Raw genomic sequence first — 16,549 nt, forward strand, 5'->3', positions numbered from 1 at the left:
TGAGGGAGTAGTAGATGGTCTGACTGTCTCCGAGGGAGTAGTAGAGGGTCTGACTGTCTCCTCTCTGAGGGAGTAGTAGATGGTCTGACTGTCTCCTCTCTGAGGGAGTAGTAGATGGTCTGACTGTCTCCTCTCTGAGGGAGTAGTAGATGGTCTGACTGTCTCCTCTCTGAGGGAGTAGTAGATGGTCTGACTGTCTCCTCTCTGAGGGAGTAGTAGATGGTCTGACTGTCTCCGAGGGAGTAGTAGAGGGTCTGACTGTCTTTGAGGGAGTAGTAGATGGTCTGACTGTCTGAGGGAGTAGTAGAGGGTCTGACTGTCTCTGAGGGAGTAGTAGATGGTCTGACTGTCTCCGAGGGAGTAGTAGATGGTCTGACTGTCTCCGAGGGAGTAGTAGATGGTCTGACTGTCTCGAGGGAGTAGTAGATGGTCTGACTGTCTCCGAGGGAGTAGTAGAGGGTCTGACTTAATAAACTCTCCTCAGTCATCAAACCTGATAAAACAACTGTCACTCCTTCAACACTTTATCAACATCATGGAAATGTGATCAGAAGAGAGGGGGGAGAAAAATTAAATATATAGAACCATTCTTCTTATTAATACACAACATGTGGTACTTGTAGGGCCCTCCAGGTTTGGGTCTCCAGGCTGGGTCCAGGTCCAGCCGGAATCACACCGGGAATCAGGTCAACATCTGGCAACCAGAATTAAGTTCAACCTCCTGCTGGCCCCAGCCTCGCCATCAAATACACTACCCAACGTCCTCTCTGGCCATGGTCACCATGGAAACAGGCTCCCCCTGAATGGCAACAGGCAGGGCTGTGATTGGGCAGTGTGCATGTCTGTCCCAGGCCAGGGCTAGCTGATGATGCGGCTGATGTCCTGCAGGGAGGGGAAGTCCTCGTTGTCCCCAGGTGCAAGGTCTTATGGGAGTTGAAGTCTTTAGGGTCCAGCACCTGGCAGCAGGTGGGGCATACCTGGCAGTAGCGGCTGCATTAGAGATGGCGCTGGAGGGGGTCTGCCAGGCACTCTTCCTGTTCTTCCTGGTCCCGCCTCCTCCCTGTCTTTCCATGGCCCGGTCGTCTGCGTGGGCCGTCAGCAGCTCCTGCTGTTTCCTCGTGTCAGGAAGTAGCACCAGCAGCTCATTGAAGACGCCGCCAAAGTTGTCCCCTAACAGAGTCCTACAGCTCTGGTGGTACAGCACGGCTGACATCAGACCCTGTTAGAGAGAGAGATGTTAGGGTTAGGGTCTACATCAGACCCTGTTAGAGAGAGAGAGATGTTAGGGTTAGGGTCTACATCAGACCCTGTCAGAGAGATGTTAGGGTTAGGGTCTACATCAGACCCTGTTAGAGAGAGAGATGTTAGGGTCTACATCAGACCCTGTTAGAGAGAGAGATGTTAGGGTTAGGGTCTACATCAGACCCTGTTAGAGAGAGAGATGTTAGGGTTAGGGCAGTGGTTCTTAACCTGGGTTCGATCGAACCCCAGGGGTTCGGTGAGTCAGTCTCAGGGGTTCGGCGGAGGTCAAAACACACATCCGACTCATATGATTCGTGATGACACGCCCCGCTTGGCCATCATTGGCTGCAGGTGATCACGCTACATCGCTTGGCCTATCTGTGCTGCAGGGAATTTGGTGCGCTCAGTCGTCGACTTGTGACTATCGTGATGGTACGTCTTGTGATTTCTTTCTTAATATTTTAATCCCTTCATACTATGTCGAGCAAAAAAAGAAAATGGTCGGAGGAATATGTACAATATGGATTCACATGTATAACGGAACGTGATGGGAGTCAGCGTCCTAACTGTATGATTTGCATTGCCAAGTTGAGCAATTCTAGTCTAGCACCGGCAAAACTAAGAGAACACTTCCTTAAGCTGCATGGAGATGGAATATACAAGAACACAACGCTCGCTGAATTCAAGGTGAAGAGAGCCAGATTCGATGAAAAGGCTACTCTGCCTGTTCTCGGCTTTGTACCCATCAACAAAACCGATCCTCACAGCATCGTACGAAGTTGCTTACCTGATCGCAAAGCAGGGGAAACCACACAAATCATTGGTGAAACACTCATAAAACCAGCTGTGTTGAAGATGGAGAATATCATGCTGGGAAAAGAGGCTGAAGTTAAGTTATCCCAAATTCCTCTTTCAAATGACACCATCAGCGATAGAATAGAGGACATGAGCAAAGACATCTTGGCTCAAGTAGTTGCAGATCTGATTTCAAGCCCGGCAAAATTCAGCCTTCAACTCGACGAGACCACAGACGTTTCTAATCTAAACCAGCTTGTTGTATTTGTGCGCTATGTGAAAGACGGCGTGATAAAATATTTTTTATTCTGTAAGCCTCTTACAACAACTAAGGCAGCCGATGTGAAGAAACTTGTGGATGACTTCTTCAAAGACAACAATCTTTCGTGGGATATGGTTTCTGCAGTTTGTTCGGACGGAGCTCCAGTCATGCTGGGAAGAAAGTCTGGTTTTGGTGCGCTAGTGAAAGCCGATGCACCACACATCATTGTTACGCATTGTATTCTAAACAGGCATGCGTTGGCAACAAAAACCTTGCCTCCAAAACTGGCAGAAGTATTAAATATTGTAGTGGAATGTGTGAACTATGTGCCAACTAGTGCTCTGAGGCACCGCATCTTCAGTGAGCTGTGTAAAGAAATGGGCTCTGAATTCGAGGTACTTCTGTACCATTCTAACGTTAGGTGTTTATCCCGGGGACAGGTGCTGAATCGTGTTTTTGCCGTAATTAGCCCTGTTTTTGCAAGAGCACCAACATTGTCATGCAGTTTGCTTCAAAAATTCTGAGTTCATTCTCATTTTAGCGTACATGGCTGATATCTTCGCAGCTCTCAATCATCTCAATCAAAAGATGCAGGGCGGTGGTGTCAACATGATCGAAGCGGAGGAAAACCTGAAGGCTTTTTAAAAAAGCTACCGTTATGGAAACGACGAACAGAGAACGATAACTTCTCAAACTTTCCCCTGCTGGACAACTGTGTAAGTAAGATCGTAGATGTATCTGGAATCGGAGACATTTCTGTACCCGCGGAACTGAAACAAGCAATTTCCACGCACTTAGATGAGCTTGCAAAGTCTCTCGACGGATACTTCCCTACAAGAGAGTCCTTTTTGAGGATGCTGGACATTAAAACAAAGAAAAGGAACAGACTTTGTTGCAAAAATGACATTAGAGTGGCACTTGCCAAGGTGAAGCTGTGCATTTCTGAACTGGTCTCTGAAAGGCAACAGCAGAAGTCACACTGATTTGCAGTAAATATTCATTATCATGTTTTAGTTTTTGTGTGAAAATCATGTTTTGATGATTTTGTTCTTTGAACACAGTGATGTTGATGCACGGTTCATTTTGTGCACCAGTAAAATATATACCTATGTTTGAATTTGAAAAAAATCATATTTAATTTTTCCAGTTAAGAAGGGTTCGGTGAATGCGCATATGAAACTGGCGGGGTTCAGTACCTCCAACAAGGTTAAGAACCACTGGGTTAGGGTCTACATCAGACCCTGTTAGAGAGAGAGATGTTAGGGTTAGGGTCTACATCAGACCCTGTTAGAGAGAGAGATGTTAGGGTTAGGGTCTACATCAGACCCTGTCAGAGAGATGTTAGGGTTAGGGTCTACATCAGACCCTGTTAGAGAGAGAGAGATGTTAGGGTCTACATCAGACCCTGTTAGAGAGATGTTAGGGTCTACATCAGACCCTGTCAGAGAGAGATGTTAGGGTTAGGGTCTACATCAGACCCTGTTAGAGAGAGATGTTAGGGTCTACATCAGACCCTGTTAGAGAGAGAGAGATGTTAGGGTTAGGGTCTACATCAGACCCTGTTAGAGAGAGATGTTAGGGTCTACATCAGACCCTGTTAGAGAGAGAGAGATGTTAGGGTCTACATCAGACCCTGTCAGAGAGATGTTAGGGTTAGGGTCTACATCAGACCCTGTTAGAGAGAGAGAGATATGTTAGGGTTAGGGTCTACATCAGACCCTGTCAGAGAGAGAGAGATGTTAGGGTCTACATCAGACCCTGTTAGAGAGAGAGATGTTAGGGTCTACATCAGACCCTGTCAGAGAGAGAGAGATGTTAGGGTTAGGGTCTACATCAGACGATGTTAGGGTCTACATCAGACCCTGTCAGAGAGAGAGAGATGTTAGGGTTAGGGTCTACATCAGACCCTGTCAGAGAGAGAGAGATGTTAGGGTTAGGGTCTACATCAGACGATGTTAGGGTCTACATCAGACCCTGTTAGAGAGAGATGTTAGGGTCTACATCAGACCCTGTCAGAGAGAGAGATGTTAGGGTTAGGGTCTACATCAGACCCTGTCAGAGAGAGATGTTAGGGTTAGGGTCTACATCAGACCCTGTTAGAGAGAGAGAGATGTTAGGGTCTACATCAGACCCTGTTAGAGAGAGAGATGTTAGGGTCTACATCAGACCCTGTTAGAGAGAGAGAGATGTTAGGGTCTACATCAGACCCTGTTAGAGAGAGAGATGTTAGGGTTAGGGTCTACATCAGACCCTGTTAGAGAGAGAGATGTTAGGGTCTACATCAGACCCTGTTAGAGAGAGAGAGATGTTAGGGTTAGGGTCTACATCAGACCCTGTTAGAGAGAGAGATGTTAGGGTTAGGGTCTACATCAGACCCTGTTAGAGAGAGAGAGATGTTAGGGTCTACATCAGACCCTGTCAGAGAGAGAGAGATGTTAGGGTTAGGGTCTACATCAGACCCTGTTAGAGAGAGAGAGATGTTAGGGTCTACATCAGACCCTGTCAGAGAGAGAGAGATGTTAGGGTCTACATCAGACCCTGTTAGAGAGATGTTAGGGTTAGGGTCTACATCAGACCCTGTTAGAGAGAGAGATGTTAGGGTCTACATCAGACCCTGTTAGAGAGAGAGATGTTAGGGTTAGGGTCTACATCAGACCCTGTTAGAGAGAGAGATGTTAGGGTTAGGGTCTACATCAGACCCTGTTAGAGAGAGAGATGTTAGGGTTAGGGTCTACATCAGACCCTGTTAGAGAGAGAGATGTTAGGGTTAGGGTCTACATCAGACCCTGTTAGAGAGAGAGAGATGTTAGGGTCTACATCAGACCCTGTCAGAGAGAGATGTTAGGGTTAGGGTCTACATCAGACCCTGTTAGAGAGAGAGATGTTAGGGTTAGGGTCTACATCAGACCCTGTTAGAGAGAGAGATGTTAGGGTCTACATCAGACCCTGTTAGAGAGAGAGATGTTAGGGTTAGGGTCTACATCAGACCCTGTCAGAGAGAGAGATGTTAGGGTCTACATCAGACCCTGTTAGAGAGAGATGTTAGGGTCTACATCAGACCCTGTTAGAGAGAGAGAGATGTTAGGGTTAGGGTCTACATCAGACCCTGTTAGAGAGAGAGATGTTAGGGTCTACATCAGACCCTGTTAGAGAGAGAGATGTTAGGGTTAGGGTCTACATCAGACCCTGTTAGAGAGAGAGAGAGATGTTAGGGTCTACATCAGACCCTGTTAGAGAGAGAGATGTTAGGGTTAGGGTCTACATCAGACCCTGTTAGAGAGAGAGAGATGTTAGGGTCTACATCAGACCCTGTCAGAGAGAGAGAGATGTTAGGGTTAGGGTCTACATCAGACCCTGTTAGAGAGAGAGATGTTAGGGTCTACATCAGACCCTGTTAGAGAGAGAGATGTTAGGGTTAGGGTCTACATCAGACCCTGTTAGAGAGAGAGATGTTAGGGTCTACATCAGACGATGTTAGGGTCTACATCAGACCCTGTTAGAGAGAGAGATGTTAGGGTCTACATCAGACCCTGTTAGAGAGAGATGTTAGGGTTAGGGTCTACATCAGACCCTGTTAGAGAGAGAGATGTTAGGGTCTACATCAGACCCTGTTAGAGAGAGAGATGTTAGGGTCTACATCAGACCCTGTTAGAGAGAGAGATGTTAGGGTCTACATCAGACCCTGTTAGAGAGAGAGATGTTAGGGTTAGGGTCTACATCAGACCCTGTTAGAGAGAGATGTTAGGGTTAGGGTCTACATCAGACCCTGTTAGAGAGAGAGATGTTAGGGTCTACATCAGACCCTGTTAGAGAGAGAGATGTTAGGGTCTACATCAGACCCTGTTAGAGAGAGAGATGTTAGGGTCTACATCAGACCCTGTTAGAGAGAGAGATGTTAGGGTTAGGGTCTACATCAGACCCTGTTAGAGAGAGAGATGTTAGGGTCTACATCAGACCCTGTTAGAGAGAGAGATGTTAGGGTCTACATCAGACCCTGTTAGAGAGAGAGATGTTAGGGTTAGGGTCTACATCAGACCCTGTTAGAGAGAGAGATGTTAGGGTTAGGGTCTACATCAGACCCTGTTAGAGAGAGAGAGAGATGTTAGGGTCTACATCAGACCCTGTCAGAGAGATGTTAGGGTTAGGGTCTACATCAGACCCTGTTAGAGAGAGAGAGATGTTAGGGTCTACATCAGACCCTGTTAGAGAGAGAGATGTTAGGGTTAGGGTCTACATCAGACCCTGTTAGAGAGAGAGAGATGTTAGGGTCTACATCAGACCCTGTTAGAGAGAGAGATGTTAGGGTTAGGGTCTACATCAGACCCTGTTAGAGAGAGAGAGATGTTAGGGTCTACATCAGACGATGTTAGGGTCTACATCAGACCCTGTTAGAGAGAGAGATGTTAGGGTCTACATCAGACCCTGTTAGAGAGAGATGTTAGGGTTAGGGTCTACATCAGACCCTGTTAGAGAGAGATGTTAGGGTTAGGGTCTACATCAGACCCTGTTAGAGAGAGAGATGTTAGGGTCTACATCAGACCCTGTTAGAGAGAGAGATGTTAGGGTCTACATCAGACCCTGTTAGAGAGAGAGATGTTAGGGTCTACATCAGACCCTGTTAGAGAGAGAGATGTTAGGGTCTACATCAGACCCTGTTAGAGAGAGAGATGTTAGGGTCTACATCAGACCCTGTTAGAGAGAGAGATGTTAGGGTTAGGGTCTACATCAGACCCTGTCATGACCCAGACCCTAGAGAGAGAGATGTTAGGGTCTACATCAGACCCTGTTAGAGAGAGAGATGTTAGGGTTAGGGTCTACATCAGACCCTGTTAGAGAGAGAGATGTTAGGGTCTATATCAGACCCTGTTAGAAGAGAGATGTTAGGGTCTACATCAGACCCTGTTAGAAGAGGATGTTAGGGTCTACATCAGACCCTGTTAGAGAGAGAGATGTTAGGGTCTACATCAGACCCTGTTAGAGAGAGAGATGTTAGGGTCTACATCAGACCCTGTTAGAGAGAGAGATGTTAGGGTCTACATCAGACCCTGTTAGAGAGAGAGATGTTAGGGTCTACATCAGACCCTGTTAGAGAGAGAGATGTTAGGGTCTACATCAGACCCTGTTAGAGAGAGAGATGTTAGGGTTAGGGTCTACATCAGACCCTGTTAGAGAGATGTTACAGACTTCACTGTCCCCATGGCAACCAGCTGCTGCTGTGTCACGTACACGTTTAAATACAACTTTTATAAACAGTTTCATACCAATAATAATAGACTAAAACATAGAGTCTATAGGACCATTAGCCTGTCGGTCTATAGGACCATTAGCCTGTCGGTCTATAGGACCATTAGCCTGTCGGTCTATAGGACCATTAGCCTGTCGGTCTATAGGACCATTAGCCTGTCGGTCTATAGGACCATTAGCCTGTTGGTCTATAGGACCATTAGCCTGTTGGTCTATAGGACCATTAGCCTGTTGGTCTATAGGACCATTAGCCTGTTGGTCTATAGGACCATTAGCCTGTTGGTCTATAGGACCATTAGCCTGTTGGTCTATAGGACCATTAGCCTGTTGGTCTATAGGACCATTAGCCTGTTGGTCTATAGGACCATTAGCCTGTTGGTCTATAGGACCATTAGCCTGTTGGTCTATAGGACCATTAGCCTGTTGGTCTATAGGACCATTAGCCTGTTGGTCTATAGGACCATTAGCCTGTTGGTCTATAGGACCATTAGCCTGTTGGTCTATAGGACCATTAGCCTGTTGGTCTATAGGACCATTAGCCTGTTGGTCTATAGGAACATTAGCCTGCTGGTCTATAGGAACATTAGCCTGTTGGTCTATAGGAACATTAGCCTGTTGGTCTATAGGAACATTAGCCTGTTGGTCTATAGGACCATTAGCCTGTTGGTCTATAGGACCATTAGCCTGTTGGTCTATAGGACCATTAGCCTGTTGGTCTATAGGAACATTAGCCTGCTGGTCTATAGGAACACTAGCCTGTTGGTCTATAGGAACATTAGCCTGTTGGTCTATAGGACCATTAGCCTGTTGGTCTATAGGACCATTAGCCTGTTGGTCTATAGGAACATTAGCCTGTTGGTCTATAGGAACATTAGCCTGTTGGTCTATAGGAACATTAGCCTGTTGGTCTATAGGAACATTAGCCTGTTGGTCTATAGGAACATTAGCCTGTTGGTCTATAGGACCATTAGCCTGTTGGTCTATAGGAACATTAGCCTGTTGGTCTATAGGAACATTAGCCTGCTGGTCTATAGGAACATTAGCCTGTTGGTCTATAGGACCATTAGCCTGCTGGTCTATAGGACTATAGGAACATTAGCCTGTTGGTCTATAGGACCATTAGCCTGCTGGTCTATAGGAACATTAGCCTGTTGGTCTATAGGAACATTAGCCTGCTGGTCTATAGGAACATTAGCCTGTTGGTCTATAGGAACATTAGCCTGTTGGTCTATAGGAACATTAGCCTGTTGGTCTATAGGAACATTAGCCTGTTGGTCTATAGGAACATTAGCCTGTTGGTCTATAGGAACATTAGCCTGCTGGTCTATAGGAACATTAGCCTGCTGGTCTATAGGAACATTAGCCTGCTGGTCTATAGGAACACTAGCCTGTTGGTCTATAGGAACACTAGCCTGTTGGTCTATAGGAACATTAGCCTGTTGGTCTATAGGAACATTAGCCTGCTGGTCCATAGGAACATTAGCCTGTTGGTCCATAGGAACATTAGCCTGCTGGTCTATAGGAACACTAGCCTGTTGGTCTATAGGAACATTAGCCTGTTGGTCTATAGGAACACTAGCCTGCTGGTCTATAGGAACATTAGCCTGCTGGTCTATAGGAACACTAGCCTGCTGGTCTATAGGAACACTAGCCTGCTGGTCTATAGGAACATTAGCCTGCTGGTCTATAGGAACATTAGCCTGTTGGTCTATAGGAACACTAGCCTGTTGGTCTATAGGAACACTAGCCTGTTGGTCTATAGGAACATTAGCCTGTTGGTCTATAGGAACATTTAGCCTACTGAGTCTATAGGAACATTAGCCTGCTGGTCTTACTGGGTCTATAGGAACATTAGCCTGGTCTTACTGAGTCTATAGTAACATTAGCCTGCTGGTCATTACTGTTGGTCTATAGGAACATTAGCCTGTTGGTCTATAGGAACATTAGCCTGCTGGTCCTACTGAGTCTATAGGAACATTAGCCTGCTGGTCTTTGGGTCTATAGGAACATTAGCCTGGTCTTACTGAGTCTATAGTAACATTAGCCTGCTGGCATTACTGAGTCTATAGGAACACTAGCCTGTTGGTCTATAGGAACATTAGCCTGCTGGTCCTACTGAGTCTATAGGAACATTAGCCTGCTGGTCCTACTGAGTCTATAGGAACATTAGCCTGCTGGCCTTACTGGGTCTATAGGAACACTAGCCTGCTGGTCTATAGGAACACTAGCCTGCTGGTCTATAGGAACATTAGCCTGCTGGTCTTACTGAGTCTATAGGAACATTAGCCTGCTGGTCTTACTGAGTCTATAGGAACATTAGCCTGCTGGCCTTACTGAGTGTTTGGAGTCGGGGTTAGGGGGTTTAAGGTTAGGAGTCAGGGTTAGGGGGTTAAGGTTAGGAGTCAGGGTTAGGGGGTTAAGGTTAGGAGTCAGGGTTAGGGGGTTAAGGTTAGGAGTCAGGGTTAGGGGGTTAAGGTTAGGAGTCAGGGTTAGGGGGGTTAAGGTTAGGAGTCAGGGTTAGGGGGGGGTTAGGAGTCAGGGTTAGGGGGGTTATGGTTAGGAGTCAGGGTTAGGGGGTTATGGTTAGGAGTCAGGGTTAGGGGGCTTAAGGTTAGGAGTCAGGGTTAGGGGGTTAAGGTTAGGAGTCAGGGCTAGGGGGTTAAGGTTAGGAGTCAGGGTTAGGGGGTTAAGGTTAGGAGTCAGGGCTAGGGGGGTTAAGGTTAGGAGTCAGGGCTAGGGGGGTTAAGGTTAGGAGTCAGGGCTAGGGGGGTTAAGGTTAGGAGTCAGGGCTAGGGGGGTTAAGGTTAGGAGTCAGGGCTTACCTGTCTAAACTGTCCAGAGTAGTCCTTGAACTGGTTGAATCGTGACTGGTCGTTCTGCAGGAGGTTCTTAATGGACTGGATCAGTGCCATGTTCCTCTGCTGGAAGTTCTCTGGAGCCAGGTACACCCCGGGGACTGGGAGAGCTGAACACCCCCCATATGGAGTCATTTAGAACACACAGTTTGAATCTAATATGTGTTGTTGTGTCTGTAAAGGTGGTGGCCTGTCTGGTGTCTGGTGTCTGTAAAGGTGGTGGCCTGTCTGGTGTCTGTAAAGGTGGTGGCCTGTCTGGTGTCTGTAAAGGTGGTGGCCTGTCTGGTGTCTGTAAAGGTGGCGGTCCTGTCTGGTGTCTGTAAAGGTGGTGGCCTGTCTGGTGTCTGTAAAGGTGGTGGCCTGTCTGGTGTCTGTAAAGGTGGTGGCCTGTCTGGTGTCTGTAAAGGTGGTGGCCTGTCTGGTGTCTGTAAAGGTGGTGGCCTGTCTGGTGTGTGTAAAGGTGGTGGCCTGTCTTGTGTCTGTGATGGTTGGTCTGTAAAGGTGATGTGATGGTTGGTCTTGTGTCTGTGATGTTGGTCTGTAAAGGTGATGTGATGGTTGGTCTGTAATGGTGATGTGATGGTTGGTCTGTAAAGGTGACGTGATGGTTGGTCTGTAAAGGTGACGTGATGGTTGGTCTGTAAAGGTGATGTGATGGTTGGTCTGTAAAGGTGATGTGATGTCTAGTCTGTAAAGGTGATGTGATGGTTGGTCTGTAAAGGTGACGTGATGGTTGGTCTGTAAAGGTGATGTGATGGCTGGTCTGTAAAGGTGACGTGATGGTTGGTCTGTAAAGGTGGTGATGGTTGGTCTGTAAAGGTGATGATGTTGGTCTGTAAAGGTGATGGTTGGTCTGTGTGATGGTTGGTCTGTAAAGATGATGTCTAGTCTGTAAAGTGATGTGATGGTTGGTCTGTAAAGGTGATGGTTGGTCTGTAAAGGTGATGGTTGGTCTGTAAAGGTGATGGTTGGTCTGTAAAGGTGATGGTTGGTCTGTAAAGGTGATGGTTGGTCTGTAAAGGTGATGGTTGGTCTGTAAAGGTGATGTGATGTCTAGTCTGTAATGGTGATGTGATGTCTAGTCTGTAATGGTGATGTCTAGTCTGTAAAGGTGACGTGATGGTTGGTCTGTAAAGGTGATGGTTGGTCTGTAAAGATGATGTCTAGTCTGTAAAGGTGATGTCTAGTCTGTAAAGGCGATGTGATGGTTGGTCTGTAAAGGTGATGGTTGGTCTGTAAAGATGATGTCTAGTCTGTAATGGTGATGTGATGTCTAGTCTGTAAAGGTGACGTGATGGTTGGTCTGTAAAGGTGATGGTTGGTCTGTAAAGGTGATGGTTGGTCTGTAAAGGTGATGTGATGTCTAGTCTGTAATGGTGATGTGATGTCTAGTCTGTAAAGGTGATGTGATGTCTAGTCTGTAAAGGTGATGTGATGTCTAGTCTGTAAAGGTGACGTGATGGTTGGTCTGTAAAGATGATGTGATGTCTAGTCTGTAAAGGTGATGTGATGTCTAGTCTGTAAAGGTGGTGATGGTCTGTAAAGGTGATGTGATGGTTGGTCTGAGTGATGGTTGGTCTGTAAAGGTGATGTCTGGTCTGTAATGGTGATGTCTGGTCTGTAATGGTGATGTGATGGTTGGTCTGTAAAGATGATGTCTAGTCTGTAAAGGTGATGTGATGGTTGGTCTGTAAAGGTGATGGTTGGTCTGTAAAGATGATGTGATGGTTGGTCTGTAAAGATGATGTGATGTCTGGTCTGTAATGGTGATGTCTAGTCTGTAAAGGTGATGTGATGGTTGGTCTGTAAAGGTGATGGTTAGTCTGTAAAGATGATGTGATGTCTGGTCTGTAATGGTGATGTGATGTCTAGTCTGTAAAGGTGATGTGATGTCTAGTCTGTAAAGGTGATGTGATGGTTGGTCTGTAAAGGTGATGTGATGGTTGGTCTGTAAAGGTGATGGTTAGTCTGTAAAGATGGTTGATGTCTGTAAAGGTGATGTGATGTCTGGTCTGTAAAGGTGATGTGATGGTCTAGTCTGTAAAGGTGATGTGATGGTTGGTCTGTAAAGGTGATGTGATGGTTGGTCTGTAAAGGTGATGTGATGGTTGGTCTGTAAAGGTGACGTGATGGTTGGTCTGTAAAGGTGACGTGATGGTTGGTCTGTAAAGGTGACGTGATGGTTGGTCTGTAAAGGTGACGTGATGGTTGGTCTGTAAAGGTGACGTGATGGTTGGTCTGTAAAGGTGACGTGATGGTTGGTCTGTAAAGGTGACGTGATGGTTGGTCTGTAAAGGTGACGTGATGGTTGGTCTGTAAAGGTGACGTGATGGTTGGTCTGTAAAGGTGACGTGATGGTTGGTCTGTAAAGGTGACGTGATGGTTGGTCTGTAAAGGTGACGTGATGGTTGGTCTGTAAAGGTGACGTGATGGTTGGTCTGTAAAGGTGACGTGATGGTTGGTCTGTAAAGGTGACGTGATGGTTGGTCTGTAAAGGTGACGTGATGGTTGGTCTGTAAAGGTGACGTGATGGTTGGTCCGTAAAGGTGACGTGATGGTTGGTCTGTAAAGGTGACGTGATGGTTGGTCTGTAAAGGTGACGTGATGGTTGGTCTGTAAAGGTGATGTGATGGTTGGTCTGTAAAGGTGATGGTTGGTCTGTAAAGGTGATTTCTAGTCTGTAAAGGTGACGTGATGGTTGGTCTGTAAAGGTGATGTGATGGTTGGTCTGTAAAGGTGATGTGATGGTTGGTCTGTAAAGGTGATGTGATGGTTGGTCTGTAAAGGTGATGGTCTGGTCTGTAAAGGTGATGGTTGGTCTGTAAAGATGATGTCTAGTCTGTAAAGGTGACGTGATGGTTGGTCTGTAAAGGTGGTGATGGTTGGTCTGTAAAGGTGATGTGATGTCTGGTCTGTAAAGGTGATGGTTGGTCTGTAAAGATGATGTCTAGTCTGTAATGGTGGTGTGATGGTTGGTCTGTAAAGGTGATGGTTGGTCTGTAAAGGTGATGTGATGGTTGGTCTGTAAAGGTGATGGTTGGTCTGTAAAGATGATGTCTAGTCTGTAAAGGTGATGTGATGGTTGGTCTGTAAAGGTGATGGTTGGTCTGTAAAGGTGATGTGATGGTTGGTCTGTAAAGGTGATGGTTGGTCTGTAAAGATGATGTCTAGTCTGTAAAGGTGATGTGATGGTTGGTCTGTAAAGGATGATGGTTGGTCTGTAAAGGTGACATGATGGTTGGTCTGTAAAGGTGATGGTTGGTCTGTAAAGATGATGTCTAGTCTGTAAAGGTGACGTGATGGTTGGTCTGTAAAGGTGAGATGGTTGGTCTGTAAAGGTGACATGATGGTTGGTCTGTAAAGGTGATGTGATGGTTGGTCTGTAAAGGTGATGTGATGGTTGGTCTGTAAAGGTGATGTTGATCTGTTGGTGATGTAAAGATGTCTAGTCTGTAATGGTGATGTGATGGTTGGTCTGTAAAGGTGATGGTTGGTCTGTAAAGGTGATGGTTGGTCTGTAAAGGTGATGTGATGTCTGGTCTGTCTGTCTCACCGGGGCTGGATGCAGGGGGCAGGCTCCACCACGTTGCTGTTGAGGGGGATGCCGGTAAACCCTGGGGGGGCTTACTGGGAGGGGTGGTGCTGCCCTGGCCGGGGGGAGGGGGAGACAGGTTTCTGGGGGGGGCAGAACTCTTCAGGACGAAGGCACTTTTAAAGCCTGGAGGAGACAAACAGCATGGTCAACATCACTACATTATCACAGTTACTATCATCCATTACCTCAACTTAGACAGCATGGTCAACATCACTACATTATCACTGATACTATCATCCATTACCTCAACTTAGACAGCATGGTCAACATCACTACATTATCACTGATACTATCATCCATTACCTCAACTTAGACAGCATGGTCAACATCACTACATTATCACTGATACTATCATCCATTACCCCAACATCACTACATTATCACTGATACTATCATCCATAAACCCAACTTAAACAGCATGGTCAACATCACTACATTATCACAGTTACTATCATCCATTACCTCAACATCACTACATTATCACAGTTACTATCATCCATTACCTCAACATCACTACATTATCACAGTTACTATCATCCATTACCCCAACTTAAACAGCATGTTCAACATCACTACATTATCACAGTTACTATCATCCATTACCTCAACATCACTACATTATCACAGTTACTATCATCCATAACCCCAACTTGTAGCTGCAATTTGGAACTTTGGTCACAACTAAATTCACATAGAAAAGCATGTTAAAGATCTGTCATTATCATTGACGGCAAGTCTAAGAAGCGGTAGGACTGTTCTGTGACCTATTTCTATGCTCCCTGTTCTTATGTTTAGTTTCTGCGTCTTTACTTTCGGCGTTTAACACCAGCATCAAAACAACTGAATATACAATATTTTGGGTTATTGCATACATAATTCACAGCGGTTTAGATAGAACAATGATTCGCCATCCACGCCACGTTACGCCCTCATAGACCAACACATCCTCACTGCTGAGACGTTACGCCCTCATAAACCAATCCATCCTCACTGCTGAGACGTTACGCCCTCATAGACCAACACGTTACGCCCTCATAGACCAACACGTTACGCCCTCATAGACCAACACATCCTCACTGCTGAGACGTTACGCCCTCATAGACCAACACGTTACGCCCTCATAGACCAACACGTCCTCACTGCTGAGACGTTACGCCCTCATAGACCAACACATCCTCACTGCACGTTACGCCTCATAGACCAACACATCCTCACTGCTGAGACGTTACGCCCTCATAGACCAACACGTTACGCCCTCATAGACCAACACATCCTCACTGCTGAGACGTTACGCCCTCATAGATCAACACATCCTCACTGCTGAGACGTTACGCCCTCATAGATCAACACATCCTCACTGCTGAGACGTTACGCCCTCATAGACCAACACGTTACGCCCTCATAGACCAACACATCCTCACTGCTGAGACGTTACGCCCTCATAGACCAACACATCCTCACTGCTGAGACGTTACGCCCTCATAGACCAACACGTTACGCCCTCATAGACCAACACATCCTCACTGCTGAGACGTTACGCCCTCATAGATCAACACATCCTCACTGCTGAGACGTTACGCCCTCATAGATCAACACATCCTCACTGCTGAGACGTTACGCCTCATAGATCAACACATCCTCACTGCTGAGACGTTACGCCCTCATAGACCAACACGTTACGCCCTCATAGACCAACACATCCTCCCTGAGACCGCCCTCATAGACCAATACAAAAACCCCCTAACCCCCCAGGGGTAATACTGCACAAACCCCCCCAGGGGTAATACTGCACAAAACTCCCCCCGGGGTAATACTGCACAAAACTCCCCCGGGGTAATACTGCACAAAACTCCCCCAGGGGTAATACTGCACAAAACTCCCCCCCCAGGGGTAATACTGCACAAAACTCCCCCCAGGGGTAATACTGCACAAAACTCCCCCCCAGGGGTAATACTGCACAAAACTCCCCCAGGGGTAATACTGCACAAAACTCCCCCCAGGGGTAATACTGCACAAAACTCCCCCCCAGGGGTAATACTGCACAAAACTCCCCCAGGGGTAATACTGCACAAAACTCCCCCAGGGGTAATACTACACAACTGGCACATAGAAATGTATAGTGTAGAGCAAATATGAATTGGGATAGTTATGTACCTGGGGGGGGTTTCTTGGAGATGAGGGCAGGGAACTCCTCCTCTTCCTCCAGGGGGGGTTCCGGCTGGGCTTTAGGGAGGGGGGCCACTGTGACTGGTTTTTCCAGGTGGCCGTTAGCCAATCCACTTGCTTTGACCTTTGCTTTTACAGCGGTTTTAACTGCTGCCGTCGTCACAGCAACCAGTGGCTTGAAGGCGTGGCTCTCCGGAACGTTCTCCTTCTGTACCCTGGAGACCGTTTCCATGAGGACAGGAACTTGGTTCCCAAATGATGATGGAGGGGCGTGGCCTGTTTCTTCTTCTTGGCTGTCTTGGATGTGGGGCTTGGGGCGGGAATAGGAGTGGGGTTAGATGTCACGAGGGAGGGCTTAGAGGTTGGTGGGAGGGGCTTAGCTGTCAGTGG

General features: G+C 46.7%; 1 pseudogene; it reads right to left on the reverse strand.

Annotated features, from left to right (window-relative positions):
- Positions 1-338: 338 nt before the first annotated feature.
- LOC124021235 overlaps positions 339-16,549 on the reverse strand; it is a 39,928-nt pseudogene continuing 23,717 nt past the window's right edge.

The sequence above is a fragment of the Oncorhynchus gorbuscha genome, unplaced genomic scaffold (assembly GCF_021184085.1).
Source record: "Oncorhynchus gorbuscha isolate QuinsamMale2020 ecotype Even-year unplaced genomic scaffold, OgorEven_v1.0 Un_scaffold_1095, whole genome shotgun sequence".
NCBI lineage: Eukaryota > Metazoa > Chordata > Actinopteri > Salmoniformes > Salmonidae > Oncorhynchus > Oncorhynchus gorbuscha.